Here is a 15,463-nt window from a genome sequence, read left to right on the forward strand (position 1 = left end):
CGGAGTCAACTTGCCGGCGGCCCATGCAGGGCTTTTGCCTCCAAAAATTCCATAAGGACGAGGATTTCTCCCAGACCAAAGCTGCCCCCTCCTCCAAACCTGGCTGCCATCGGAGGCCCAAACGCGCCCTACAAAATGACACCTGCCAAGTGGGCTCTTGAGTTTGGCTTCTTGGGGAAAAGTGCCTCCTTTCGGAGCCAACTTGCCTAACTAGCCTGCGGCCCGTGCTGGGCTTTTGCCTACAAAAATTCCATAAGGACGAGGATTTCTCCCAGACCAAAGCTGCCCCCTCCTCCAAACCTGGCTGCCATCAGAGGCCCAAACGCGCCCTACAAAACGACATCTGCCAAGTGGGCTCTTGAGTTTGGCTTCTTGGGGAAAAGTGCCTCCTTTCGGAGCCAAATTGCCTGCGGCCCATGCAGGGCTTTTGCCTCCAAAAATTCCATAAGGACGAGGATTTCTCCCTGACCAAAGCTGCCCCCTCCTCCAAACCTGGCTGCCATCGGAGGCCCAAACGCGCCCTACAAAATGACATCTGCCAAGTGGGCTCTTGAGTTTGGCTTCTTGCGGAAAAGTGCCTCCTTTCAAAGCCAACTTGCCTAACTAGCCTGCAGCCCATTCTGGGCTTTTGCCTACAAAAATTCCATAAGGACGAGGATTTCTCCCAGACCAAAGCTGCCCCCTCCTCCAAACCTGGCTGCCATCGGTGGCCCAAACGCGCCCTACAAAATGACATCTGCCAAGTGGGCTCCTGAGTGTGGCTTCTTGGGGGAAAGTGCCTCCTTTCAAAGCCAACTTCCTGCAGCCCGTGCTTGGCTTTAGACTACAAAAATTCCATAAGGACGAGGATTTCTCCCAGACCAAAGCTGCCCCCTCCTCCAAACCTGGCTGCCATCGGAGTCCCAAACGCGCCCCACAAAATGACATCTGCATTGAGGGTTCTTGAGTTTGGCTTCTTGGGGAAAAGTGCCTCCTTTCGGAGCCAACTTGCCTAACTTGCCTGCGGCCCATCCTGGGCTTTTGCTACAAAAATTCCATAAGGACGAGGATTTCTCCCAGACCAAAGCTGCCCCCTCCTCCAAACCTGGCTGCCATCGGAGGCCCAAACGCGCCCTACAAAATGACATCTGCATTGTGGGTTCTTGAGTTTGGCTTCTTGGGGGAAAGTGCCTCCTTTCAAAGCAACTTGCCTAACTTGCCTGCGGCCCATGCGGGGTTTTTCCCTACAAAAATTCCATAAGGACGAGGATTTCTCCCAGACCAAAGCTGCCCCCTCCTCCAAACCTGGCTGCCATCGGAGGCCCAAACGCGCCCTACAAAATGACATCTGCCAAGTGGGCTCTTGAGTTTGGCTTCTTACGGAAAAGTGCCTCCTTTCAAAGCCAACTTGCCTGCGGCCCATGCAGGGCTTTTGCCTACAAAAATTCCATAAGGACGAGGATTCCTCCCAGACCAAAGCTGCCCCCTCCTCCAAACCTGGCTGCCATCGGAGGCCCAAACGTGCCCTACAAAATGACATCTGCCAAGTGGGCTCTTGAGTTTGGCTTCTTGGGTGGAAGTACCTCCTTTCAAAGCCAACTTGCCTGCGGCCCGTCCTGGGCTTTTGCCTACAAAAATTCCATAAGGACGAGGATTTCTCCCAGACCAAAGCTGCCCCCTCCTCCAAACCTGGCTGCCATCGGAGGCCCAAACGCGCCCCACCAAATGACACCTGCATTGAGGGTTCTTGAGTTTGGCTTCCTGGGGAAAAGTGCCTCCTTTCGGAGTCAACTTGCCTGCGGCCCGTGCTGGGCTTTTGCCTACAAAAATTCCATAAGGACGAGGATTTCTCCCAGACCAAAGCTGCCCCCTCCTCCAAACCTGGCTGCCATCGGAGGCCCAAACGTGCCCTACAAAATGACACCTGCCAAGTGGGCTCTTGAGTTTGGCTTCTTGGGTGGAAGTGCCTCCTTTCAAAGCCAACTTGCCTGCGGTCCGTCCTGGGCTTTTGCCTACAAAAATTCCATAAGGACGAGGATTTCTCCCAGACCAAAGCTGCCCCCTCCTCCAAACCTGGCTGCCATCGGAGGCCCAAACGCGCCCTACAAAATGACATCTGCATTGTGGGCTCTTGAGTTTGGCTTCTTGCGGAAAAGTGCCTCCTTTCAAAGCCAACTTGCCTAACTAGCCTGCGGCCCGTGCTGGGCTTTAGACTACAAAAATTCCATAAGGACGAGGATTTCTCCCAGACCAAAGCTGCCCCCTCCTCCAAACCTGGCTGCCATCGGAGGCCCAAACGCGCCCCACAAAATGACATCTGCATTGAGGGTTCTTGAGTTTGGCTTCTTGGGGAAAAGTGCCTCCTTTCGGAGTCAACTTGCCTAACTTGCCTGCGGCCCATGTGGGGTTTTTGCCTACAAAAATTCCATAAGGACGAGGATTTCTCCCAGACCAAAGCTGCCCCCTCCTCCAAACCTGGCTGACATCGGAGGCCCAAACGCGCCCTACAAAATGACACCTGCCAAGTCGGCTCTTGAGTTTGGCTTCTTGGGGAAAAGTGACTCCTTTCAAAACCAACTTGCCTGCGTCCCGTCCCGGGCTTTTGCTACAAAAATTCCAGAAGGACGAGGATTCCTCCCAGACCAAAGCTGCCCCCTCCTCCAAACCTGGCTGCCATCGGAGGCCCAAACGCGCCCTACAAAATGACACCTGCCAAGCGGGCTCTTGAGTTTGGCTTCTTGGGGAAAATTGCCTCCTTTCGGAGTCAACTTGCCGGCGGCCCATGCAGGGCTTTTGCCTACAAAAATTCCATAAGGACGAGGATTTCTCCCAGACCAAAGCTGCCCCCTCCTCCAAACCTGGCTGCCATCGGAGGCCCAAACGCGCCCTACAAAATGACATCTGCATTGTGGGTTCTTGAGTTTGGCTTCTTGGGGAAAAGTGCCTCCTTTCGGAGCCAATTTGCCTAACTTGCCTGCGGCCCGTCCTGGGCTTTTGAGTACAAAAATTCCAGAAGGACGAGGATTTCTCCCAGACCAAAGCTGCCCCCTCCTCCAAACCTGGCTGCCATCGGAGGCCCAAACGCGCCCTACAAAATGACACCTGCCAAGTGGGCTCTTGAGTTTGGCTTCTTGGGTGGAAGTGCCTCCTTTCAAAGCCAACTTGCCTAACTTGCCTGCGGCCCGTCCTGGGCTTTTGCCTACAAAAATTCCAGAAGGACAAGGATTTCTCCCAGACCAAAGCTGCTCCCTCCTCCAAACCTGGCTGCCATCGGAGGCCCAAACGCGCCCTACAAAATGACATCTGCCAAGTGGGCTCTTGAGTTTGGCTTCTTGGGGAAAAGTGACTCCTTTCAAAACCAACTTGCCTGCGTCCCGTCCCGGACGTTTGCTACAAAAATTCCATAAGGACGAGGATTCCTCCCAGACCAAAGCTGCCCCCTCCGCCAAACCTGGCTGCCATCGGAGGCCCAAACGCGCCCTACAAAATGACATCTGCCAAGCGGGCTCTTGAGTTTGGCTTCTTGGGGAAAAGTGCCTCCTTTCGGAGCCAACTTGCCGGCGGCCCATGCAGGGGTTTTGCCTACAAAAATTCCATAAGGACGAGGATTTCTCCCAGAACAAAGCTGCCCCCTCCTCCAAACCTGGCTGCCATCGGAGGCCCAAACGCGCCCTACAAAATGACACCTGCCAAGTGGGCTCTTGAGTTTGGCTTCTTGGGGAAAAGTGCCTCCTTTCGGAGCCAAATTGCCTAACTAGCCTGCGGCCTGTGCTGGGCTTTTGCCTACAAAAATTCCATAAGGACGAGGATTTCTCCCAGACCAAAGCTGCCCCCTCCTCCAAACCTGGCTGCCATCAGAGGCCCAAACGCGCCCTACAAAATGACATCTGCCAAGTGGGCTCTTGAGTTTGGCTTCTTGCGGAAAAGTGCCTCCTTTCGGAGCCAAATTGCCTAACTTGCCTGCGGCCCGTCCTGGGCTTTTGCCTCCAAAAATTCCAGAAGGACGAGGATTTCTCCCAGACCAAAGCTGCCCCCTCCTCCAAACCTGGCTGCCATCGGAGGCCCAAACGCGCCCCACAAAATGACACCTGCATTGAGGGTTCTTGAGTTTGGCTTCTTGGGGAAAAGTGCCTCCTTTCGGAGCCAACTTGCCTGCGGCCCATGCAGGGCTTTTGACTACAAAAATTCCAGAAGGACGAGGATTTCTCCCAGACCAAAGCTGCCCCCTCCTCCAAACCTGGCTGCCATCGGAGGCCCAAACGTGCCCTACAAAATGACACCTGCCAAGTGGGCTCTTGAGTTTGGCTTCTTGGGTGGAAATGCCTCCTTTCAAAGCCAACTTGCCTGCGGCCCGTCCTGGGCTTTTGCTACAAAAATTCCATAAGGACGAGGATTTCTCCCAGACCAAAGCTGCCCCCTCCTCCAAACCTGGCTGCCATCGGAGGCCCAAACGCGCCCTACAAAATGACATTTGCCAAGTGGGCTCTTGAGTTTGGCTTCTTGCGGAAAAGTGCCTCCTTTCAAAGCCAACTTGCCTAACTAGCCTGCGGCCCGTGCTGGGCTTTAGACTACAAAAATTCCATAAGGACGAGGATTTCTCCCAGACCAAAGCTGCCCCCTCCTCCAAACCTGGCTGCCATCGGAGGCCCAAACGCGCCCCACAAAATGACATCTGAATTGAGGGTTCTTGAGTTTGGCTTCTTGGGGAAAAGTGCTTCCTTTCGAAGCCAAATTGCCTAACTTGCCTGCGGCCCATGCAGGGCTTTTGCCTACAAAAATTCCAGAAGGACGAGGATTTCTCCCAGACCAAAGCTGCCCCCTCCTCCAAACCTGGCTGCCATCGGAGGCCCAAACGTGCCCTACAAAATGACACCTGCCAAGTGGGCTCTTGAGTTTGGCTTCTTGGGTGGAAGTGCCTCCTTTCAAAGCCAACTTGCCTGCGGCCCGTCCTGGGCTTTTGCCTACAAAAATTCCATAAGGACGAGGATTTCTCCCAGACCAAAGCTGCCCCCTCCTCCAAACCTGGCTGCCATCGGAGGCCCAAACGCGCCCTACAAAATGACATCTGCCAAGTGGGCTCTTGAGTTTGGCTTCTTGGGGGAAAGTGCCTCCTTTCAAAGCCAACTTGCCTAACTAGCCTGCGGCCCGTGCTGGGCTTTAGACTACAAAAATTCCATAAGGACGAGGATTTCTCCCAGACCAAAGCTGCCCCCTCCTCCAAACCTGGCTGCCATCGGAGGCCCAAACGCGCCCCACAAAATGACATCTGCATTGAGGGTTCTTGAGTTTGGCTTCTTGGGGAAAAGTGCCTCCTTTCGGAGTCAACTTGCCTAACTTGCCTGCGGCCCATGTGGGGTTTTTGCCTACAAAAATTCCATAAGGACGAGGATTTCTCCCAGACCAAAGCTGCCCCCTCCTCCAAACCTGGCTGACATCGGAGGCCCAAACGCGCCCTACAAAATGACACCTGCCAAGTCGGCTCTTGAGTTTGGCTTCTTGGGGAAAATTGCCTCCTTTCGGAGCCAACTTGCCTGCGGCCCGTCCTGGGCTTTTGCTACAAAAATTCCATAAGGACGAGGATTCCTCCCAGACCAAAGCTGCCCCCTCCTCCAAACCTGGCTGCCATCGGAGGCCCAAACGCGCCCTACAAAATGACATCTGCCAAGTGGGCTCTTGAGTTTGGCTTTCTGGGGAAAAGTGCCTCCTTTCGGAGTCAACTTGCCTGCGGCTCATGCAGGGGTTTTGCCTACAAAAATTCCATAAGGACGAGGATTTCTCCCAGACCAAAGCTGCCCCCTCCTCCAAACCTGGCTGCCATCGGAGGCCCAAACGCGCCCTACAAAATGACACCTGCCAAGTGGGCTCTTGAGTTTGGCTTCTTGGGGAAAATTGCCTCCTTTCGGAGTCAACTTGCCGGCGGCCCATGCAGGGCTTTAGACTACAAAAATTCCATAAGGACGATTATTTCTCCCAGACCAAAGCTGCCCCCTCCTCCAAACCTGGCTGCCATGGGAGGCCCAAACGCGCCCTACAAAATGACACCTGCCAAGTGGGCTCTTGAGTTTGGCTTCTTGGGGAAAAGTGACTCCTTTCAAAACCAACTTGCCTGCGTCCCGTCCCGGGCTTTTGCTACAAAAATTCCATAAGGACGAGGATTCCTCCCAGACCAAAGCTGCCCCCTCCTCCAAACCTGGCTGCCATCGGAGGCCCAAACGCGCCCTACAAAATGACATCTGCCAAGTGGGCTCTTGAGTTTGGCTTTCTGGGGAAAAGTGCCTCCTTTCGGAGTCAACTTGCCTGCGGCTCATGCAGGGGTTTTGCCTACAAAAATTCCATAAGGACGAGGATTTCTCCCAGACCAAAGCTGCCCCCTCCTCCAAACCTGGCTGCCATCGGAGGCCCAAACGCGCCCTACAAAATGACACCTGCCAAGTGGGCTCTTGAGTTTGGCTTCTTGGGGAAAAGTGCCTCCTTTCGGAGCCAACTTGCCTAACTAGCCTGCGGCCCGTGCTGGGCTTTTGCCTACAAAAATTCCATAAGGACGAGGATTTCTCCCAGACCAAAGCTGCCCCCTCCTCCAAACCTGGCTGCCATCAGAGGCCCAAACGCGCCCTACAAAATGACATCTGCCAAGTGGGCTCTTGAGTTTGGCTTCTTGGGGAAAAGTGCCTCCTTTCGGAGCCAAATTGCCTGCGGCCCATGCAGGGCTTTTGCCTCCAAAAATTCCATAAGGACGAGGATTTCTCCCAGACCAAAGCTGCCCCCTCCTCCAAACCTGGCTGCCATTGGAGGCCCAAACGTGCCCTACAAAATGACACCTGCCAAGTGGGCTCTTGAGTTTGGCTTCTTGGGTGGAAGTGCCTCCTTTCAAAGCCAACTTGCCTGCGGCCCGTGCTGGGCTTTTGCCTACAAAAATTCCATAAGGACGAGGATTTCTCCCAGACCAAAGCTGCCCCCTCCTCCAAACCTGGCTGCCATCGGAGGCCCAAACGCGCCCTACAAAATGACATCTGCCAAGTGGGTCCTGAGTTTGGCTTCTTGCGGAAAAGTGCCTCCTTTCAAAGCCAACTTGCCTGCAGCCCGTGCTGGGCTTTAGACTACAAAAATTCCATAAGGACGAGGATTTCTCCCAGACCAAAGCTGCCCCCTCCTCCAAACCTGGCTGCCATCGGAGGCCCAAACGCGCCCCACAAAATGACATCTGCATTGAGGGTTCTTGAGTTTGGCTTCTTGGGGGAAAGTGCCTCCTTTCAAAGCAACTTGCCTAACTTGCCTGCGGCCCATGCGGGGTTTTTGCCTACAAAAATTCCATAAGGACGAGGATTTCTCCCAGACCAAAGCTGCCCCCTCCTCCAAACCTGGCTGCCATCGGAGGCCGAAACGTGCCCTACAAAATGACATCTGCCAAGTGGGCTCTTGAGTTTGGCTTCTTGTGTGGAAGTACCTCCTTTCAAAGCCAACTTGCCTGCGGCCCGTCCTGGGCTTTTGCCTCCAAAAATTCCATAAGGACGAGGATTTCTCCCAGACCAAAGCTGCCCCCTCCTCCAAACCTGGCTGCCATCGGAGGCCCAAACGCGCCCCACAAAATGACACCTGCATTGAGGGTTCTTGAGTTTGGCTTCCTGGGGAAAAGTGCCTCCTTTCGGAGTCAACTTGCCTGCGGCCCATGCAGGGCTTTTGCCTACAAAAATTCCAGAAGGACGAGGATTTCTCCCAGACCAAAGCTGCCCCCTCCTCCAAACCTGGCTGCCATCGGAGGCCCAAACGTGCCCTACAAAATGACACCTGCCAAGTGGGCTCTTGAGTTTGGCTTCTTGGGTGGAAGTGCCTCCTTTCAAAGCCAACTTGCCTGCGGCCCGTCCTGGGCTTTTGCCTACAAAAATTCCAGAAGGACGAGGATTTCTCCCAGACCAAAGCTGCCCCCTCCTCCAAACCTGGCTGCCATCGGAGGCCCAAAGGCGCCCTACAAAATGACATCTGCATTGTGGGCTCTTGAGTTTGGCTTCTTGCGGAAAAGTGCCTCCTTTCAAAGCCAACTTGCCTAACTAGCCTGCGGCCCGTGCTGGGCTTTAGACTACAAAAATTCCATAAGGACGAGGATTTCTCCCAGACCAAAGCTGCCCCCTCCTCCAAACCTGGCTGCCATCGGAGGCCCAAACGCGCCCCACAAAATGACATCTGCATTGAGGGTTCTTGAGTTTGGCTTCTTGGGGAAAAGTGCCTCCTTTCGGAGTCAACTTGCCTAACTTGCCTGCGGCCCATGTGGGGTTTTTGCCTACAAAAATTCCATAAGGACGAGGATTTCTCCCAGACCAAAGCTGCCCCCTCCTCCAAACCTGGCTGACATCGGAGGCCCAAACGCGCCCTACAAAATGACACCTGCCAAGTCGGCTCTTGAGTTTGGCTTCTTGGGGAAAATTGCCTCCTTTCGGAGCCAACTTGCCTGCGTCCCGTCCTGGGCTTTTGCTACAAAAATTCCATAAGGACGAGGATTCCTCCCAGACCAAAGCTGCCCCCTCCTCCAAACCTGGCTGCCATCGGAGGCCCAAACGCGCCCTACAAAATGACATCTGCCAAGTGGGCTCTTGAGATTGGCTTTCTGGGGAAAAGTGCCTCCTTTCGGAGTCAACTTGCCTGCGGCTCATGCAGGGGTTTTGCCTACAAAAATTCCATAAGGACGAGGATTTCTCCCAGACCAAAGCTGCCCCCTCCTCCAAACCTGGCTGCCATCGGAGGCCCAAACGCGCCCTACAAAATGACACCTGCCAAGTGGGCTCTTGAGTTTGGCTTCTTGGGGAAAATTGCCTCCTTTCGGAGTCAACTTGCCGGCGGCCCATGCAGGGCTTTTGTCTCCAAAAATTCCATAAGGACGAGGATTTCTCCCAGAACAAAGCTGCCCCCTCCTCCAAACCTGGCTGCCATCGGAGGCCCAAACGCGCCCTACAAAATGACATCTGCATTGTGCGTTCTTGAGTTTGGCTTCTTGGGGAAAAGTGCCTCCTTTCGGAGCCAACTTGCCTAACTTGCCTGCGGCCCGTCCTGGGCTTTTGAGTAAAAAAATTCCAGAAGGACGAGGATTTCTCCCAGACCAAAGCTGCCCCCTCCTCCAAACCTGGCTGCCATCGGAGGCCCAAACGCGCCCTAGAAAATGACACCTGCCAAGTGGGCTCTTGAGTTTGGCTTCTTGGGGAAAAGTGCCTCCTTTCGGAGCCAACTTGCCTAACTAGCCTACGGCCCGTGCTGGGCTTTTGCCTCCAAAAATTCCATAAGGACGAGGATTTCTCCCAGACCAAAGCTGCCCCCTCCTCCAAACCTGGCTGCCATCAGAGGCCCAAATGCGCCCTACAAAATGACATCTGCCAAGTGGGATCTTGAGTTTGGCTTCTTGGGGAAAAGTGCCTCCTTTCGGAGCCAACTTGCCTAACTAGCCTACGGCCCGTGCTGGGCTTTTGCCTCCAAAAATTCCAGAAGGACGAGGATTTCTCCCAGACCAAAGCTGCCCCCTCCTCCAAACCTGGCTGCCATCGGAGGCCCAAACGCGCCCCACAAAATGACACCTGCATTGAGGATTCTTGAGTTTGGCTTCCTGGGGAAAAGTGCCTCCTTTCGGAGTCAACTTGCCTGCGGCCCATGCAGGGCTTTTGCCTCCAAAAATTCCATAAGGACGAGGATTTCTCCCAGACCAAAGCTGCCCCCTCCTCCAAACCTGGCTGCCATTGGAGGCCCAAACGTGCCCTACAAAATGACACCTGCCAAGTGGGCTCTTGAGTTTGGCTTCTTGGGTGGAAGTGCCTCCTTTCAAAGCCAACTTGCCTGCGGCCCGTCCTGGGCTTTTGCCTACAAAAATTCCATAAGGACGAGGATTTCTCCCAGACCAAAGCTGCCCCCTCCTCCAAACCTGGCTGCCATCGGAGGCCCAAACGCGCCCTACAAAATGACATGTGCCAAGTGGGCTCTTGAGTTTGGCTTCTTGCGGAAAAGTGCCTCCTTTGAAAGCCAACTTGCCTAACTAGCCTGCGGCCCGTGCTGGGCTTTAGACTACAAAAATTCCATAAGGACGAGGATTTCTCCCAGACCAAAGCTGCCCCCTCCTCCAAACCTGGCTGCCATCGGAGGCCCAAACGCGCCCCACAAAATGACATCTGCATTGAGGGTTCTTGAGTTTGGCTTCTTGGGGAAAAGTGCCTCCTTTCGGAGTCAACTTGCCTAACTTGCCTGCGGCCCATGCGGGGTTTTTGCCTACAAAAATTCCATAAGGACGAGGATTTCTCCCAGACCAAAGCTGCCCCCTCCTCCAAACCTGGCTGACATCGGAGGCCCAAACGCGCCCTAGAAAATGACACCTGCCAAGTGGGCTCTTGAGTTTGGCTTCTTGGGGAAAAGTGACTCCTTTCAAAACCAACTTGCCTGCGTCCCGTCCTGGGCTTTTGCTACAAAAATTCCATAAGGACGAGGATTCCTCCCAGACCAAAGCTGCCCCCTCCTCCAAACCTGGCTGCCATCGGAGGCCCAAACGCGCCCTACAAAATGACATCTGCCAAGTGGGCTCTTGAGTTTGGCTTTCTGGGGAAAAGTGCCTCCTTTCGGAGTCAACTTGCCTGCGGCTCATGCAGGGGTTTTGCCTACAAAAATTCCATAAGGACGAGGATTTCTCCCAGACCAAAGCTGCCCCCTCCTCCAAACCTGGCTGCCATCGGAGGCCCAAACGCGCCCTACAAAATGACACCTGCCAAGTGGGCTCTTGAGTTTGGCTTCTTGGGGAAAAGTGCCTCCTTTCGGAGTCAACTTGCCGGCGGCCCATGCAGGGCTTTTGCCTACAAAAATTCCATAAGGACGAGGATTTCTCCCAGAACAAAGCTGCCCCCTCCTCCAAACCTGGCTGCCATCGGAGGCCCAAACGCGCCCTACAAAATGACATCTGCCAAGCGGGCTCTTGAGTTTGGCTTCTTGGGGAAAAGTGCCTCCTTTCGGAGCCAACTTGCCGGCGGCCCATGCAGGGCTTTTGCCTCCAAAAATTCCATAAGGACGAGGATTTCTCCCAGACCAAAGCTGCCCCCTCCTCCAAACCTGGCTGCCATCGGAGGCCCAAACGCGCCCTACAAAATGACACCTGCCAAGTGGGCTCTTGAGTTTGGCTTCTTGGGGAAAAGTGCCTCCTTTCGGAGCCAACTTGCCTAACTAGCCTACGGCCCGTGCTGGGCTTTTGCCTCCAAAAATTCCATAAGGACGAGGATTTCTCCCAGACCAAAGCTGCCCCCTCCTCCAAACCTGGCTGCCATCAGAGGCCCAAATGCGCCCTACAAAATGACATCTGCCAAGTGGGCTCTTGAGTTTGGCTTCTTGGGGAAAAGTGCCTCCTTTCGGAGCCAACTTGCCTAACTTGCCTGCGGCCCGTCCTGGGCTTTTGCCTCCAAAAATTCCAGAAGGACGAGGATTTCTCCCAGACCAAAGCTGCCCCCTCCTCCAAACCTGGCTGCCATCGGAGGCCCAAACGCGCCCCACAAAATGACACCTGCATTGAGGGTTCTTGAGTTTGGCTTCCTGGGGAAAAGTGCCTCCTTTCGGAGTCAACTTGCCTGCGGCCCATGCAGGGCTTTTGCCTCCAAAAACTCCATAAGGACGAGGATTTCTCCCAGACCAAAGCTGCCCCCTCCTCCAAACCTGGCTGCCATTGGAGGCCCAAACGTGCCCTACAAAATGACACCTGCCAAGTGGGCTCTTGAGTTTGGCTTCTTGGGTGGAAGTGCCTCCTTTCAAAGCCAACTTGCCTGCGGCCCGTCCTGGGCTTTTGCCTACAAAAATTCCATAAGGACGAGGATTTCTCCCTGACCAAAGCTGCCCCCTCCTCCAAACCTGGCTGCCATCGGAGGCCCAAACGCGCCCTACAAAATGACATCTGCCAAGTGGGCTCTTGAGTTTGGCTTCTTGCGGAAAAGTGCCTCCTTTCAAACCAACTTGCCTAACTAGCCTGCAGCCCATTCTGGGCTTTTGCCTACAAAAATTCCATAAGGACGAGGATTTCTCCCAGACCAAAGCTGCCCCCTCCTCCAAACCTGGCTGCCATCGGAGGCCCAAACGCGCCCTACAAAATGACACCTGCCAAGTGGGCTCTTGAGTTTGGCTTCTTGGGGAAAAGTGCCTCCTTTCGGAGTCAACTTGCCGGCGGCCCATGCAGGGCTTTTGCCTACAAAAATTCCATAAGGACGAGGATTTCTCCCAGAACAAAGCTGCCCCCTCCTCCAAACCTGGCTGCCATCGGAGGCCCAAACGCGCCCTACAAAATGACATCTGCCAAGCGGGCTCTTGAGTTTGGCTTCTTGGGGAAAAGTGCCTCCTTTCGGAGCCAACTTGCCGGCGGCCCATGCAGGGCTTTTGCCTCCAAAAATTCCATAAGGACGAGGATTTCTCCCAGACCAAAGCTGCCCCCTCCTCCAAACCTGGCTGCCATCGGAGGCCCAAACGCGCCCTAGAAAATGACACCTGCCAAGTGGGCTCTTGAGTTTGGCTTCTTGGGGAAAAGTGCCTCCTTTCGGAGCCAACTTGCCTAACTAGCCTACGGCCCGTGCTGGGCTTTTGCCTCCAAAAATTCCATAAGGACGAGGATTTCTCCCAGACCAAAGCTGCCCCCTCCTCCAAACCTGGCTGCCATCAGAGGCCCAAATGCGCCCTACAAAATGACATCTGCCAAGTGGGCTCTTGAGTTTGGCTTCTTGGGGAAAAGTGCCTCCTTTCGGAGCCAACTTGCCTAACTTGCCTGCGGCCCGTCCTGGGCTTTTGCCTCCAAAAATTCCAGAAGGACGAGGATTTCTCCCAGACCAAAGCTGCCCCCTCCTCCAAACCTGGCTGCCATCGGAGGCCCAAACGCGCCCCACAAAATGACACCTGCATTGAGGGTTCTTGAGTTTGGCTTCCTGGGGAAAAGTGCCTCCTTTCGGAGTCAACTTGCCTGCGTCCCATGCAGGGCTTTTGCCTCCAAAAACTCCATAAGGACGAGGATTTCTCCCAGACCAAAGCTGCCCCCTCCTCCAAACCTGGCTGCCATTGGAGGCCCAAACGTGCCCTACAAAATGACACCTGCCAAGTGGGCTCTTGAGTTTGGCTTCTTGGGTGGAAGTGCCTCCTTTCAAAGCCAACTTGCCTGCGGCCCGTCCTGGGCTTTTGCCTACAAAAATTCCATAAGGACGAGGATTTCTCCCTGACCAAAGCTGCCCCCTCCTCCAAACCTGGCTGCCATCGGAGGCCCAAACGCGCCCTACAAAATGACATCTGCCAAGTGGGCTCTTGAGTTTGGCTTCTTGCGGAAAAGTGCCTCCTTTCAAACCAACTTGCCTAACTAGCCTGCAGCCCATTCTGGGCTTTTGCCTACAAAAATTCCATAAGGACGAGGATTTCTCCCAGACCAAAGCTGCCCCCTCCTCCAAACCTAGCTGCCATCGGTGGCCCAAACGCGCCCCACAAAATGACATCTGCCAAGTGGGCTCCTGAGTGTGGCTTCTTGGGGGAAAGTGCCTCCTTTCAAAGCCAACTTCCTGCAGCCCGTGCTTGGCTTTAGACTACAAAAATTCCATAAGGACGAGGATTTCTCCCAGACCAAAGCTGCCCCCTCCTCCAAACCTGGCTGCCATCGGAGTCCCAAACGCGCCCCACAAAATGACATCTGCATTGAGGGTTCTTGAGTTTGGCTTCTTGGGGAAAAGTGCCTCCTTTCGGAGCCAACTTGCCTAACTTGCCTGCGGCCCATCCTGGGCTTTTGCTACAAAAATTCCATAAGGACGAGGATTTCTCCCAGACCAAAGCTGCCCCCTCCTCCAAACCTGGCTGCCATCGGAGGCCCAAACGCGCCCTACAAAATGACATCTGCATTGTGGGTTCTTGAGTTTGGCTTCTTGGGGCAAAGTGCCTCCTTTCAAAGCAACTTGCCTAACTTGCCTGCGGCCCATGCGGGGTTTTTCCCTACAAAAATTCCATAAGGACGAGGATTTCTCCCAGACCAAAGCTGCCCCCTCCTCCAAACCTGGCTGCCATCGGAGGCCCAAACGCGCCCTACAAAATGACACCTGCCAAGTGGGCTCTTGAGTTTGGCTTCTTGGGGAAAAGTGACTCCTTTCAAAACCAACTTGCCTGCGTCCCGTCCCGGGCTTTTGCTACAAAAATTCCATAAGGACGAGGATTCCTCCCAGACCAAAGCTGCCCCCTCCTCCAAACCTGGCTGCCATCGGAGGCCCAAACGCGCCCTACAAAATGACATCTGCCAAGTGGGCTCTTGAGTTTGGCTTCTTACGGAAAAGTGCCTCCTTTCAAAGCCAACTTGCCTGCGGCCCATGCAGGGCTTTTGCCTACAAAAATTCCATAAGGACGAGGATTTCTCCCAGACCAAAGCTGCCCCCTCCTCCAAACCTGGCTGCCATCGGAGGCCCAAACGTGCCCTACAAAATGACATCTGCCAAGTGGGCTCTTGAGTTTGGCTTCTTGGGTGGAAGTACCTCCTTTCAAAGCCAACTTGCCTGCGGCCCGTCCTGGGCTTTTGCCTACAAAAATTCCATAAGGACGAGGATTTCTCCCAGACCAAAGCTGCCCCCTCCTCCAAACCTGGCTGCCATCGGAGGCCCAAACGCGGCCCACCAAATGACACCTGCATTGAGGGTTCTTGAGTTTGGCTTCCTGGGGAAAAGTGCCTCCTTTCGGAGTCAACTTGCCTGCGGCCCGTGCTGGGCTTTTGCCTACAAAAATTCCAGAAGGACGAGGATTTCTCCCAGACCAAAGCTGCCCCCTCCTCCAAACCTGGCTGCCATCGGAGGCCCAAACGTGCCCTACAAAATGACACCTGCCAAGTGGGCTCTTGAGTTTGGCTTCTTGGGTGGAAGTGCCTCCTTTCAAAGCCAACTTGCCTGCGGCCCGTCCTGGGCTTTTGCCTACAAAAATTCCATAAGGACGAGGATTTCTCCCAGACCAAAGCTGCCCCCTCCTCCAAACCTGGCTGCCATCGGAGGCCCAAACGCGCCCTACAAAATGACATCTGCATTGTGGGCTCTTGAGTTTGGCTTCTTGCGGAAAAGTGCCTCCTTTCAAAGCCAACTTGCCTAACTAGCCTGCGGCCCGTGCTGGGCTTTAGACTACAAAAATTCCATAAGGACGAGGATTTCTCCCAGACCAAAGCTGCCCCCTCCTCCAAACCTGGCTGCCATCGGAGGCCCAAACGCGCCCCACAAAATGACATCTGCATTGAGGGTTCTTGAGTTTGGCTTCTTGGGGAAAAGTGCCTCCTTTCGGAGTCAACTTGCCTAACTTGCCTGCGGCCCATGTGGGGTTTTTGCCTACAAAAATTCCATAAGGACGAGGATTTCTCCCAGACCAAAGCTGCCCCCTCCTCCAAACCTGGCTGACATCGGAGGCCCAAACGCGCCCTACAAAATGACACCTGCCAAGTCGGCTCTTGAGTTTGGCTTCTTGGGGAAAAGTGACTCCTTTCAAAACCAACTTGCCT

This window comes from Cinclus cinclus, unplaced genomic scaffold, assembly GCF_963662255.1.
Source record: "Cinclus cinclus unplaced genomic scaffold, bCinCin1.1 SCAFFOLD_49, whole genome shotgun sequence".
NCBI lineage: Eukaryota > Metazoa > Chordata > Aves > Passeriformes > Cinclidae > Cinclus > Cinclus cinclus.